Genomic DNA, 16,160 nt, shown 5'->3' with positions numbered 1-16,160 from the left:
CACAATATCTGCCAAACCTGTCTGTAGAAAGCGATGATGCGCACCGACCCCCCTCATGGCAAAAGTACTGTATGAACGCTCTGAGGTAACCAAACTAGAAATTAACACTATAAGTAATACGTCGAGAGCCAGGCGTGCACTGTGCGTCAGAGCGAAAAAGTCACCAATGTATGCACCAGCGTTGCAACTGCGATACCACCCTGACATATCAGTGGCACAAGAACCAAAGTCAATGAAAATATTAGCCAAGGCAGAGTTGCACACAATAGGGGACCTGTACAGGGGTGGAAAGTTCTTGAAGATGGACGAATTCAGTGTGTCGCAGCCACAGACACCATTGGTAGTATTTACATACATTAGAATCCGGGCCAGTGCACGATCGCTATACCCGCAATTTCCAGATTAGCCAGACAATCTAGAAGTGTTACAGATGATGTTAAGCAATAGCTCACGTAAACGTGTTTATATAATGCCTCTCAAAGAGAGACGAAGGATAGTGGGGGGCTGCCCTCGACAGTTTGAATGAAGTACTCGACTCACCCATATCCCAGGAGAACTGGGAGGCATGTTGCAGGCTCACCGGGAAACTCACAGCACATTGCAATCTGAGAATAATACATTTTAAATACCTGCAACAGCTATGCTACACGCCACTGAAACTGCATAAAATTGGTCTTTAGGCGGATTCTAGATGCGCCAGATGTGGGGTATTGGACGTAGATTTCGGGCATTTGGCATGGTCCTGAACACTCATATATAGGGTTTGGTCACAAGTAATGCGGATAGTGCCCGACATGGTGGGAGAACGCATTGGTTGCACCCCGCAGCCCTGCCTTCTGGGAATGGCCAACGCTATCCTGCCAGAAAATCGAAAATTAGTCAGTATTATCACATTGCTGGCCAAGAGGCGAGTGGCTATCCACTGGGGGTGGCTCCAAAGTCGGAACAATGGCTGAAAGATATTGTGCACTGTAGATATCAATTATACATAAAGAAGAACTGCTGACAACATCTAGGCCTAAAGATGTGTGGGGCCCTGCCATAGCCTATCTCTTAACATCACACAATGGAAATCCATAAAGACAGGACTAAATGAAGTCTGGATTGGAATTTAGAAGAAATAGATGAATGCAAATAGGGAGGAGTGTGGGGGAGGGGTAAGGGATATGGAGAAAATCACCATGCTAGAAAATGTAGGATGTAAAGCCAAGTACCTGCAAAGTTCTATGAGTTGATTATGTACTGCTTACAAAAGAATAATAAAAAATATTAAATTGTTAAGTCTGGCTAGTGCATAAATGATTGCTGTTGATTTCTTTTTTAGTGAAGTTTTGTGGTCAGAAGGTTGGGCGGATTCGGTGAACCAGACCCCCAGATACTTATATTTGGGTGCCGAAGAGATAGTCTTAGGTCCAATTGTACATGAAAGCGAGTTCTTGTTCTTGTACCGGCCAAATACTACTATTTTGGTCTTTACTGGATTAATGGTGAGAAAATTATTCTCATTGTATGCATGAAGGCTGGTCAGTGCACTCTGGGTCCTAAATAACAATATTGTCCGCGTACTGAGGATGTGAAGCGGTCTGTGGCCCACACGAGTGTGATTTAATAATATTCATGCATATGCTTTAGCCTCTAGGTCTAGCAAAGCTATTAATTGATAGTTGGATGGGTTTGAAGGATCGCCTTTCTTAAATATCGGACATAGAGTGGAACCTCTCCAAGGTACTGGAATTTGACACAAGCTAAAGGCGGGATTGAAGAGCGTGGATAAAAGTCATGCCCAATCCTGTGGTGCACATTTGAAGGTGCCTGATGGAAGACCATTGGGGCCTGGCGCGCCAACATGTTTCATATCCTTAATGAGTTTGAAGATTTGAGATGGTGAAGTTAACACCTGTTGGCCCCCTAAAAACTGCTCAGAAGGCCCTAGTTTGTCCATACAGATTGTAATTTTGGGGTGACCGGAAAATAGACCAGATGCACGCCTCTCTCATCCGAATTCAGAAACTCTGTTTTTCCTCGTTGAATAAGGTGCTTTTAGTTTATTCACTTAGCTCCAGAAGCGGGCAAGTGATCTAACCTTAAGCATCTTGTATATCTTTTTTTTTGTTTAAGAAAGTTTTATTAAGATTTTTCAAATACATAGGATAACAGAGAAAATGGAAATAATACGAATGAAAGAGGGGTAAGGGCCATAATAAACCATATTTAACATAAGTAAAATATAACAATCAGGCAAATAACATATGATAGAATAACAATATTGTGATTTAAAAGAGATAAATGAGAAAGGAAAGCCGGAAAGAGAAAGAGAGGAAGAAAAGAAAAGAGGAAGAAAGAAAGAAAAGAAAGGAAGAACCAGTATGATATAGGAGAATATTATAGAAAAAGAAAGAAAAAGAGTTAATGTATAGGAGAGTGAGAAGAAAGGTAAGTAGTAAAAGGAAGCCAAAGAAGATCAGATTTGATTTTCTGAGAAACAGAAGAAGAGGAAACAGTAGCAATCCTGTGTTCATCACAAATAAAATTCCACCAAGTGAGTAACGATAATTTGGAATTATCTTACCAAGATGATAAAATTACCTTGAAAGTTAAAGCAATAAAAAGATCAAATAGTCCAGAAACAGGAAACAATATCCACATCAGGTGATATGAATCCAAAAAAAATGCAATAATGATAAAGTAGCATTGAAGTTAAATATTGACATGCAAATATTCCAAACTGAATTCAAAAAGGATAAAACAGAAGAACACTCATAAAGTTGATGTTTTAACGTGCCCATTTCACTAGGATATGACCAGCATAATGGAGCGGAGGTTGGTGAAAACTTACAAATGCTAACAGGAGTAATAATAGCTCTATGATAAATAAAATACAAAGATTGAGTTATACGAGCAGCAGCAGAAACTTTGAATAACTTGGACCACAGTTCATCCCAGGTTATAACAGGAAGAGAAACGGACAGATCAGTTTCCCATGCAATCTCAATATGGGACTTAGATCGATCAGTAACATTTGATAACAATAACTTATATACAAGAGCGGCTTTAGGTCTGTGGGTTGAAAATAAGGGATATAGAGGAGTAGAAGGGGACAAATATGGTGTGTCTAGTAGCTAGATGAGATTGTATGGCATTAACAATGATATTGTATTCATTGAAAAGGGAGTCAGGTAACTGATAACGTGTTTGTAATTCATGAAAGGGAACAAAAGAATAATTATGGAGAAATTGATGAACGAAAGTGATATCCTTTTCCTTCCAATATTTGTAGTAAAATGATTTGCCTTTATATTTAAGAAATGTATTATACCATACAGTAGAGGATAAAAAACATTGAAGTGAAGTAAAATCCTTAGAAAATGTATTATAGAGTAAAGTTTAGGAGCATTTCAAAACAGGGTTTTTGGACAAAAAGGTGCAATTTGACATAAATATATGTTGAAAAGAAAAATCTTTTAAACAGGAATATCCAAAAAATCATAAGCTAATGAAAAAGTTTGTTTAATCAAAAAAGCTGAGTGATAGGCTTTAAAATTAGCGAAACGGACCCCACCTTCATGTTTAGGCCGAATAAGTTTGTTTAGAGCAGCACGTGGGTGTTTATTGTTCCACAAGAATTTTATACACATAGAGTTTATTCGAGAAAAATATACATTAGAGATTTTGATAGGAAGCATAGACATTGTGTACAACACGTGAGGAACAATCATCATTTTGATAGTGTCCAATCTCCCCACCAGGAAAGATACAGGGGAGACCATATAAGAAGGAGTGATTGAAGCTTATTTATTAATGCATTAAATGTGAATTTAATGGTATCATTTAGGGTTGATGAGAATCAGATGCCAAGGTATTTAATTTTGGAGGGACACCAAGCAAAATTAGTATCACTAAACATAAATTGATAGCAGATAGAATTTAAGGGTAGAACTTCTGTTTTTGATAGATTGAGTTTATAACCAGAAATAGAGGAATATAATCGAACTTCATTCATAAAATGTGGAAGGGATTCAACAGGATTAGACATATAAATCAGAATATCATCTGCATAAGCAGATATTTTAGTTTCAACAAAATTAAGTTTGAAGCCAGTAAACTGAGAGTTAGTACGAATATGCTCTAAAAATGGTTCAAGGCATAGGATAAATAATCATGGAGAAAGAGGGCATCCCTACCTTGTGCCTCTGGATAAAGAAAAAAATTTGGAGAAATGATTTTTTTTTTTTTTTTTTTTTTTTTTTTTTTTGGGTTCAACCTGCTTTATTGGTGTAAACAAAATATGATACACAGCTTGAGTCGCCTACAACCCGGAGGCCGGCAGCAAAGTTAACGAACAGTACACAGCCCAGTAGCCGGCATCCCGGGGGCCCGGCGGCGTATAGAAAGACATATAGGATACTGGTTCAGCAGCCTGGGGAGTAGGACAAGCAAGGATGAGCAGCAGTTGAACAGGGTTTTGTGGTCGAGAGGTGAGATCCCCCACCGTTATGTGTGTTGTAAAATAAAAAAATAAAAACCAGGAACCCAAAACTTCCCAACTCAGGTTATAACTACGAGGCCGAGTGTGACTGTACTAAAGCGCGAATGATGAGTGGTGCAGCAAGGTGGGTCAGGCAGGCCGTAGCCCATGGCGGAACTAATGTCTGGGTCTGCTATCACTGTGTGGCAGAAGCCTGCAAAGGTGTGTCCTACAGACGTAGAGTGTAAAACGGGGTGTCCGCTAGCAAGATCATGGAACGGGCTGTGGACGCAGAAAAAGGGGAGTAGTCATGCCCAAAGTGGAGGGGGGGGGTGTGGGTCAGGCCACGCCTGGGCGGCCTAGTTCATACAGGACGTCGCAGGGGCATGAGAGCGTGTGGGGACGAAGAAAGTCAGATGTCGCAGGAGGTATCAAGGGGCTGCGATCCGGGAGGGATATCAGCGCGCTGAGGAGGGGGAGGCAGGTCGCCCGAGCGTGCGTCGTCATCCGGACGCGTGAGCAGATAGTGCGTTAGTGGTTCCCAAATGTCTCTGGGCCTGCAGGAGAGGGGTACCAGTTCGGCAAAAGTGGTGTGCTGATCTTGGCAATACGTCAGATCTGTAAGCCAGTCCTTAAACTTAGGCGCCCGTCCTCTGCCCCAGCGGCAAGCAACTCGTCTCTTGGCTAAGAGCAAGGCGGTGTCAACAAATTTCCGGCATCCTTTAGGCATGTGCATCGTGTATCCGAGTATGGCGACCAGAGGGTCTGCAGGCACCGCCTCACCCACCATCTCTGCAAGAGCCTCTACAACCAACTGCCAGTAATGGGCAACCTGAGGACAGTCCCATGCCAGGTGCAAGAAATCAGCATGATCAGCACGGCAGCGGTCACATCGGTCGCTGTCAGCCAGACCAAACCTATATTTCCGAGCCGGAGTGTAATACATCCTCTGAAGGAATTTGTAGTGAATAATTTTCAATCTGCTGCTAGCAGACACACGAGAGGTGAGCGTGCAGCAATAATTCCACTGCTCATCGGTAATGTCGATGGCGAGTTCAGTCGACCAGCGCAACCGAGTAGTAGAGTCCGGCTCAGGGGCAGCGACGCGAATTTGGCGGTAAAGACCGGAGACCAAGTGGGTCCCGTCTTGCGACCCCATTAGGAAGTGCAATGGCGCTAGGGTATCAGGTTCATTGGGATAATCAGGTAAGATGTCCCGCATCCCCGCACGTAGCCGAATGTAGTAAAAGAGTTCAAGGGAGGTGTGCGCTTGTGCCTTGAAGAACAATTCCTCAGTCTTAAAACTACCCTCATGGAACAGGTCACCCCAACAGGCGATGAGTAATTTGTCACACAGTTGACGAAAACCGCGTTCCGACAAGAGAGATAGTTGTGGGTGGTAAGAAAGTGGCAGTTTAGGAGAGTAGGGCAGCGGGCATGACAGGTGTCTAGCAATGCGGCGCCATGCATCCAATGTGCAGGAAACTGATGTGTTCGCAGTGGTGATGGATGTCTCAGGACAGTGCAGCAGGCCGTTGAGTGGTATAGGGTGTACGATCCAGTCCTCTACCGCTATGTGCGGCATAAAAGGAGTTGGAGCCATCCAATGGTAGGCAAAATGCGCTTGTGCACATTGGTAATAGGTTTCAAAATCAGGGACGTCAAAGCCACCTCTATCGTAGGGGAGGGTCAGAGTCGACCATTTTAAGCGGGGAGATTTGCCACCCCAGAAAAGCCTGCGCAGTTCCGTGCGGAGCGTTCTGAAGAAAAAAGCGCCAGGGTAATAGGGGATGTTGAGGAATAGATACAGGAAGCGAGGTAAGATCACCATTTTGATGAGTGAGGCTCTACCCGCCATGGAGAGTGGCAGAGTGATCCATCTGTCCACTGAAGCAGTTAATTTGGTCATGGCTACTCCATAGTTGGCACGCAAAGTCTCATCTCTATCGCGAGAGATACGAATCCCCAAATATTTAAGATCATCGCTACACCACTCTAGCGGGTAATCGAGAGGGAAGGACTGTACGGCATCAGTGAGGGGAAAAAACTGCGACTTTGCCCAATTGATGTGGACACCTGAAACCCCTCCGAACATTATGAATTCTCTAAGCAGGGGATTGAGATGCGTCTCAGGACGTTTAACATATAATGTGATGTCATCAGCATAGAGGGACACATCTATTTGCCGTTGCAGACATAGCACTGCTCCCTCTCGGTGTAGCTGCCGTAAACGACAGGCAAGCGGTTCGACCGCGATGGCAAATAATAGGGGAGAGAGCGGGCATCCCTGCCGGGTGCCCCTTGTAAGTGCGATAGGTAGTGATAGGCGGCCATTAATGAGCACTCTCGCAGTGGGGTCAGTATACAAGAGTCGAACCCAAGAGATAAACAATTTGGGGAAACCCATGCTGGCTAGAACCGAAAAGAGGTAAGGCCACTCGATCGAGTCGAATGCCTTAGTGGCATCTAGGAACACGGCTGCGACAGGGACGTCGGGGTGAACCGTGCGAAGCACGGCAAAGAGGGTGCGAAGATTATGGGATGTAGATCTACCCGCCACAAAGCCAGACTGATCAGGTAGGACCAGCCTGGTCATGAGTAGCGACAGTCGGGTGGCTAAGACCTTGGCTAGGATCTTGACATCGCAGTTTAGTAGGGACAGTGGTCGGTATGACTCACAGGTGGTGGGGTTTTTATCCGGTTTCAGAAGGGAGGTGATCACCACCTCACGCATAGAGCGGGGCAGTATCCCATCAGCTAGGGATTCCGTGAAGACCTCGCGGAGCACCGGCGCCATTATGTCAATGTAGGTTTTATAAAATTCGGCCGGTAAGCCATCGAGCCCCGGCGCCTTGCCATTCCGAAGGGACATGATGGCCTCGCGGATCTCGTCTAGCTCGATAGGAGCCGCAAGAAACTCCCTGTTCCCATCGCTGAGCCAACATAATGCCACCTCGTTAAGGTATTCAGTGTACGAGGTGTGTTCCACTGCCGTAGAAGTGTATAGGGAAGAGTAGTGTGTAGTGAAGGTCGATAGTATTCCTGCCGGGTCCCTGACTATAGTGCCGGTGTCATCAGTAAGCTCAAGTATAGTGTTGTGCATCCGAGATGGTCGCGTGATTGCAGCGAGCACTTTTCCTGGCCTATCCCCCTCACAATATTTCCGAGCAACCCAGTGTTTGCCCCGATATTTCGCCTCCCTGGCTGCCTCCTCCTCAAACTGCGATAGCGTCTCCCTAAAGGTGGCGTGTAAGTGCGGGTCAGAATCCGTGGTCATGCGGTGTTCCAGAGCTCGCAGGTCGCGCTCCAGTGAGGCTATGGACCGTAGGATATCGCGCAGCACCCCGTGACTCTTGGAGATGCAGAAGCCCCTAATGGTGACCTTAAAGGCCTCCCAGATGTGATCAACTGAGTCTACCGAGCCTTTATTCCTTGGGAAAAAATCTGCTATCTCCTCACCCAGCTCAGTGCGGAAGACATTGTCCAAAAGTACATCAGGACGCAGTCGCCACTGAGGACGTGGATCGTCCCACCCAGGAATGTTGAATTGCATAGTCACAGGGCTGTGATCGGAAAAGGTTCTAGGCAGGTGTTCTGCTCTTATCAACTCTGCAGTGACCTCCCTGTCAACTAGGAAATAGTCGAGTCGCGCCCATGTCCCAGTGTGTGAGGTAAAGTGTGTCCCTTCTCGCTCCTGGGTATGCAGGTGTCTCCAGGCATCCAAGAGCCCACCCTCCTCCATGATTCCCTCCAGTGTCATTCTAGACTTGGGCTTGTAGGAGTTAACACCATCTGCCCTATCCATGGGGGGCACTAGTGCGAGGTTGAAGTCTCCACCCCATACAACATGTCTTGCCCCAACAGCTACAATCTTCCCCCATAACGTAGAAAAAAAGGCAGGAGTATCAACGTTTGGTGCATACATAGATACAAATACATAGACATCACGGCCTATTCGTCCCCACAGTAGAGCATAACGCCCCTCTCCGTCCACCGCCTCTCCGAGACGAAGAAAAGGCACTCCGCGGGCAATAAGCACCGCGACCCCCCTTGCATAAGTCGAGTATGAGGAAAAAACACGGGCACTAGCCCATTTTGTCGCAAAAATGGCATCGCCCCGAGCAGGCAGATGCGTCTCCTGCAACATAGCAACTTGTACATGATGTCTGTTCAGATAGGCAATTATATTTCTGCATTTCCTAGCATTATTTAGACCCCTGACATTCCACGATACGCATGTCAATTTCGCATTTGCATTCAACACCGCCATAGATGCAGCAAGTCTATATGTGAAAACGCCCGAAGGGACCTAATGTCATAGCCACAGCCATCCCGCCCAAACCCAAAGAAACACCAAATCAGCAGATAAAGATACAGTCTGAGCAACAGCAGCCTCGTAAAAACCAACCTCCCCCCACCCACCCCAGCATCCCGAACTTGCCAGTGGCCATGGATCCCACCCTCGTAGTCCCACCCCAACCACCCTTCCAGCCGCAACAGCAGCAAAAAACAACACAACCATGTAATGGGGAACACCCAGTAGGGGTAAGGCATAGAGTGCGTACTGCCACCACCCGGTCCTTAGCTCCAGTACTGTACTACCCTCGATGGAGACTAAGGCCAAGGGAGTGGTCCTCGGCGTACATTACCACTGGGGTGCAGTGTCCATGCATGTCCATCGTTCTCTCCTCGCTCCAGCTACCAAAGTTCCATACGCTGGTGGAGAGACAGCAGGCGTGGCCGGCGTTGTTCACACATCCCGCAAGCACAGTTAGTCATCTTGTTGTCCAGGGGGGACATCAGCATTCTCCAGGTCCTCAGCAGGCACATTCCCGCCCCTGCGCGCTGCACGCACAGATTTCAAAAAATCTTCCGCCTTCTGCGGGTTAGTAAAGAAACGTTGCTTACCCTGATGGGTAACTCGCAGTTTCGCCGGATACAGGAGGGCATAATCAATTTGGGCCTCTCGCAGCTTTTTCTTGACGGGCAGAAATTTGCGCCTTTCGTCTTGGACCATCGGTGTAAAATCGGGATATATTGAGAAAGTGACTCCATTATACTGCAGCGAGTTCTGAGTGCGGGCCGCCCGGAGGGCCGTGTCGCGATCCCGATAGTTCAATAGCCGTGCTATTATAGGCCTAGGAGGCAAGCCAGGCTGGGGGATCGGCGCCAGAGAGCGGTGGGCCCTCTCCACTATGAACTGAGGAGAAAAGGCGTCCTCTCCGATGGAACCCCTAAGCAGTTTTTCCACGTACAGCTCCATTCTGCCTGTGGCCGTGGATTCCGGCACATTCGTTATGCGTATGTTGTTACGGCGACTGCGCGCCTCCAAATCTTCGTTCTTCGCCGCTATGACGCGCAGCAAATTGTCCATCCTGGCCAATTGTGACGTATGGGTCGCGGTGGTGTCCGAGTTGTCGGATATCCGCTGCTCCGCAGTCGTAATGCGTTCCTCATGGCGGTCAACCTTGTGCACAAGGGCATCCAACCGAGCTGTTACCCCATCCACTTTTTCCACGACAGTGGCAAAGCCCTGTCGCATCTCTTGGATCAGACTCGTGAGATCTGCCGCAGGGGCCGGGGGAGGGGGGGGGTGGGTTGTGGAGAAGAAGTGCTAGGCCCCGGGTTTAGCGGCGTCGATTTAGCGCCTCTGCGAGCAGTGTCGAAGCTTAGTTTGGGCTGGCGGTGTTCAGGACGCCCCATGGTAGCTCCCAGCGACAGTCCACAATCCCGGATGGGCAGTGGCAGGACAATTCAATGGGCCTCAGAAGGAGTGGCAGTCGGAGAGGGGGGAGGACGGCCCCGCCGCAGTGCACTTTTGTAGTGCAAAACAGGAGAGATGGCGATGAGCTTCGTCGGTCTGCGCCTCCCGAGGCTCCAGAGAAGCGACAGTGGATGCAGGAGCAAAGATGCGCAGAGCACTCAGTGGACACTAGTGTCGTAGGGTCCTTCAAGGCGGAGCCCAGACTTCAGGGCCCGTGGCAGTTCCAGGTCAGTAGGATTCAGGCCAGCAGTACAGACAGCAGCGGCCAGCAGCGAGGAAGAGAGCCCCCCCCGGGGATCGCCACACAAGGGGGCAGTCCAGGGCCCTCACACAGGAGGGAGACACGGCAATCCCACGACCCGACAGTATCTCCTGATGTGGCCCCCGCGTAGGGGCCCGTCAGCAGGGAGCACGGTGCAGCGGTAAGGTCCAGCGCGATGGGGTCAGGCCTCAGACCCTGTAGGTCCGTCAAGTTCCGCTATGCCGGCCAGTTGCGGTGGCGAGGCGGGAAGCAGTCAGGGCAGGCCGCAGTCCCGTCCAGCATGGGAGGATCAGCCCCCCCCCAGTACCAACAACAGGGGGCCACCAGCGATGGGGAGGGGGGTGGGACGCAGCTCCGGGAAGTGCAGCCAGTCGTCTCCTACCTCCGCGGTGATCGCCGCACGTCTTCTCAGTAGGATCACAGGTCGTGGCGGCAAGGTGCGGCCTGTAGTCTCGTGGCGATCCCCAGGGTCGCGTGATTATAGCAGCCGGTCCGGCGCCTGCCCGAGCTCCAGTGGCAGGGTCGGTCAAACTTCTACCGGCCGTATCTCCGGTTTCAGGGCACGTAGAGCCACCAGACTTGGAGCGAGTGTGGGGAACGATGCAGGATTCAGAAGCCAACCTTTCTGGGTCGTTTTAGCACCCTGTGGCGCAGGATCGGAGAAGGATCATATGCCGAGGAACGGGAGCTGCGCGTCTAGGCAGCCATTCCGTAAGCGCGCCCTCTAGCGCCCCCTTGGAGAAATGATTATTAACAAAAATACTGGCTCGAGGACAAGAGTATAAAAGTGTGATATAAGAAACAAAAGAGGGTCCAAAACCAAACCATTGGAGAGTTTGAAACATGATTTGCCAATTAATACGGTCAAATGCCTTTTCAGCATCTAAAGATAGGGCTGCAAGGGGAAACTTATATTTTTTGCCATAGGAATGATATTAGTAAACATTCGAGCATTATCAGATGCTAATCTAACTTTCACAAATCCAACTTGATCAGTTTTGATCAAAAGAGGAATGATGCTTTCAAGTCGGGACGCGAGAATCTTGGTAAAAATGTTCCAGTCATAATTGATTAACGGTATAGGACGGTAATTTTTTACAGTAAGAGTGGTCCAGGTTTTGGTATTATAACAATTAAGGCATCCATAAAAGACCCAGAAGCTCTAGCGTCAGCAATAAAGGAGTTAAAAAGTTGTAGGAGTTTTGGGGCAAAAATTGAGTTAAAGGTACAGTAAAACTCTACAGGTAACCCATCAGGGCCTGGCGCCTTTGATTTTTTCAGAGATTGGATAGCATTGGTTACTTCCTGTAGAGTAATATCTTTCTCTAATACGTCAAATTCATCAGGAAGAGATGGTGGGGGAGGGAGACCTGAGAAAAAGGTGCTTACATTTTGAGCGGTGGGGAATGTGTCATCAGAGTAAAGAGAATGATAATATTCATGAAAGACCTCGCAATGTCTTCATCTGATGAGACGAGTTTTTTAGTAGATTCATTAAGAATAGGACCAATATTCTTACATTCAGACCTAACTTTTAAGTAATTAGCTAACACCTTACCCCTCTTATTCTGACCTCCATAATATTTAGATTTAATTTTAGGCAAAATGTTACATGCTTCAACCGTTGCTAATTTATTACGTTCAGATTTTGCTGCAATTAAATCATGACGGGCATTAGAGGAACGAGAGGTAAAATACTTATGCTCTAATCCTTTAAGTTTTTGTAGCTGATCCTCATATTTGTTTCTTGTGGCCTTCTTCTTTTTTGATACATAAGAAATGGTGAAGGCACGGAAAGCAACCTAAAAAAGCATCCCAGTTACTAGGAACAGAAGTATCTAATGGGTTATTGAGACTAAAGAATTCATTAATAAAAATGGTGACTTCTTTGATAAAAACCGTGTCAGATAATAAAAAAGTGTTACATTTCCATCGGCTAAATTTAGAGGAAGTAAGTGAAAGGTCTAAAATAGTATAAACAGGGGCATGGTCTGATATAAAAATGGATCCAATTTCAGATTTTTGAATAGAAGGAAGTAGGGATTTACTAACCAAAATGTAATCAATCTTAGAACGAGCGTGATGCATATTGGAGAAAAAAGTGAATTCAAGTAAATCAGGATTACAAGTTTTCCAAACATCATACAATGGACGAGAGGCAATGGCGACTGAAAAGACTTATGAGATTTATCAGGTTAAAATTTACATTTGGACAATCTATCGGAAAAAGGGTCTAACCATTGGTTAAAGTCGCCAGCAACAATAATATTAGGGCAATCAACTGAAGAAAGTAGAATTTTAATATCATTCCAAAATTTGGGATCTGGTTTAACAGGACCATAAATATTTAACAAAACTAACGTTTTATTTTGTACCACAATCTTAGCCATTACCCATCGTCCATCATCATCATTCTGAGTGGATAGAATTTGTACTGATAAAGCTTTATGAAACAATATAGCAACACCCACATTTTTGTTGGATGCAGGAGAGAAGACAACTTGACCCACCCATTGTCTTTTCAATTTTAGCGACTCCACATCAGTACAATGAGTTTCTTGAAGAAAAGAAATCTTGGTATTGAGTTTAGATAAATGAGACAGTACCTTTTGCCTTTTGACTAGATTCCCAAGAACCCGAACGTTCCATGTGACAAAGTTACAAATAATGGGGGCGTGGGAGGGTATAACACACTTGGAGTAGATACACTTCGAGGACATAACTACAAAAAAGAACACACCATAAGAAAAAATTACATGAAGAAAATACAACAAAAGAACCCACAATACTAAAATACATTAACCCTGAATCAATAACAAAGAACAACGGAGAACAAATATAAATAAATTGAAACAAAAAGCATAAGATAAAAGACAGAGCAAAAAAAGAAAAAAGGGATAGAATAAGGAAAGAGAAACGAACAAACAGATCAAAGCAGAACAGCTAGATCCGTAAGAAGAGAAGAAAACAATGAAGAGGGAGCATAGTGACGCGAGGCAAGGCGGACCTCATAAAGACAAATAAAAGATATAGGAAATAAGAACCATAATAAGGGACACAGTATAGAAAAGAGAGACAAGAAAAAGGAAAAAGAAAAGAACAAAGTCGAATATAATAAACACTAACTATAATGCAGAAAAGTAAAACAAATTGGTTTAGAGATATATTCCGGATAAGTCAGTTAGAAATAGACAAAGAGATAAAAACAAAACAGAAAATCAGGTGTTAGTGTCCATTCCGTTGGAAGAAAAGGACTGAAGGAAGAGTTTAAGTTTTCCAGGATCATCAAAAGATCGTGAACGCCCATCGTGAGTGATCTTGCAGAGGAATGGATGAAGAATGCCATATTGAATATTAAGATGTCTCATTTGGGGGCATAGAGCAAGGAGCTCTTTCCGGCGTGCATTAGTTGCATTAGAGATGTCTTGGGAGATGAAGATGTTGTGACCAGACCAAATGAGACGACGTTTGAGTTTAGCAGCCTTTAAAACATTCATAAGTTCAGTAAATTCCAAAAAGAGCATAATGATGCCACGTGGTTTAGTAGGATTAGAATTGAGGCGACCCAAACGGTGAGTTCTTTGTATGTTGAGGGGAGATACTGAAGATGAAAGATTGAGAAGCTCAGGGAGAAATTTCTGAAGAAACAAGACCAAATTGGAGCCTTCAACATTTTCCGAAAGTCCATATAGGCGTAGGTTGTTTCAACGATTACGATTTTCTAAGTCCACAGTGTGGATTTTCAGTTTATGAATTTCCTGTACAAATGTTGGAATCTTAGTAGAGATGTCCTGTCAGTCACTGACACATTGTTCCAGATCCAATACTTTGCCTTCCATAACAATCCATCTATCTTCTATTTGTTTCAATTTTTCATTTGTTACAGTCATGAAGGGTTGAAGGCCCCGCACCTCATCCAATAAAGAATCCAGAACGGGGTTCTGTGAGGAATGAATAGGTGACGGTGGATCATTTTTGTGCCTCTTTTGTTTCGTGCCCGTGATAGAGGACCTAGCAGAATGTGAGTCGCTGGCCATTGTAGTAACGAGAATAAGATATCGCAGAATGTGCGCATAATTTGTTCTTCAGGAAAAACACTGATGAAAGAGGTGGTCCCAGCTGATGATATCAAAGAAGTACTCAAGCACAAATATAGCAAATCGACTGCCTGTTGTAGAAATAAAATATGGAAACGTGAGCTCAGCGGCCAATAATGGCGGCTGCCCACATCCCCAATAGAGGAACTGACGTCAAAAAAGTAAGGCTATCTGAAGTAAAACTGGAAACAGTGCAGCCCAAATCGTTGCACAAAACCAGGTGGTCCAAAAATGTGCACAGAATTGGTTCCTCAGGAAAAACACTGATGAAAGAGGTGGTCCCAGCTGATGATAGCAAAGAAATACTCAAGCACAAATATAGCAAATCGACAGCCTGTTGTAGAAATAAAATATGGAAACGTGAGCTCAGCGGCCAATATTGGCGGCCGCCCACATCCCCAATAGAGGAGCAGACGTCAAAAAGTAAGGCTATCTGAAGTAAAACTGGAAACAGTGCAGCCCAAATCATTGCACAAAACCAGGTGGTCCAAAAACAGTAGACATTCAAAGACTTACTTGAATTTGGATAGTAGTGGGAGATTGTTGAGAGGAAAATTCCTTGAAGGGGTCGCAAAGAAGGACAATTCCCACTATAAGTATGCACACATTGAAAATAGCATCCAATGACATCAAATAGCATCAAGTTGCAAGCAAATTGAGGAGTAGAAAAAACCACTGTGAGCCATATAGTTGAGGAAATTGAATGTCATGCAGTAATAGAGTATAACATAGAGTTAGGAAAGGAGATACAAGGCTGTATGTAGACATAAGTCCATTTCCCACGCCGGAAACCAGAAAGAAAAGTAATATTCCCTTGAAGGCAGAAACAGCTTGATGAAAAATGACTGAAAACATGCTGCCGGTAAAAAGGGTTTCAACGGAGCAATAACAAATGAAAAAAAATAATAATAATTACCGGCTGACGAAACGCGAGCGGTGATGGCCCAAAATAGCGGTCGCCCGCGTCGTAATGAGGAGAAAGGAACGGAGCTTCCAGCCGAAGACCCAGGGCAAAGGAGCGCTCAGGACAGAAACCAGGCGCTCACGGCATCTTCCGACGCAAATGTCCGATGGTCCGAGAGACAAAGGTAGCGGAAAGACGGCTCTTAAGAAGGTATGAGTCCCGCCAACAAGCGGAGCTCAAGCAGGGTCCGCCATTTTGCATCGGCGTCGAAGCCACGCCCCCCATCTTGTATATCTTTAGCCATTCCTTTTCTTGTGTAGCTATCTTGGCTTCCCATACTGTTTTTTTTATAAGCCTTTCGTGAGTCTTTAACTGTCCTTAAGCTTTTACTTGTGGGGTTGGTTTTGCATAGGAGTAGGCTTCTTCTTAGGTTCTTCCATTGTAAATTGATACCATGATTGTGCGTCTGTTTGTGGAGGTTGATTCTGGGTGGCTTTGGGAAGTGATGACGTCTCTGGGTACCCAGGATCGAGTCTAGAAGTTCTTTAATCATTATGTCCCTTTGTTTTAGTATCACCCCTCAGGTTAAGTTGTTATGGTTGTTGCTCCACTTACTGTGCCATTTAAGCACTTGAGAGGAGTGTGTGGGGAACCATTTAAATCTCCTG

Source organism: Lissotriton helveticus, chromosome 2_2 (genome assembly GCF_964261635.1).
Source record: "Lissotriton helveticus chromosome 2_2, aLisHel1.1, whole genome shotgun sequence".
NCBI lineage: Eukaryota > Metazoa > Chordata > Amphibia > Caudata > Salamandridae > Lissotriton > Lissotriton helveticus.
Note: the sequence above shows the minus strand (reverse complement) of the source record.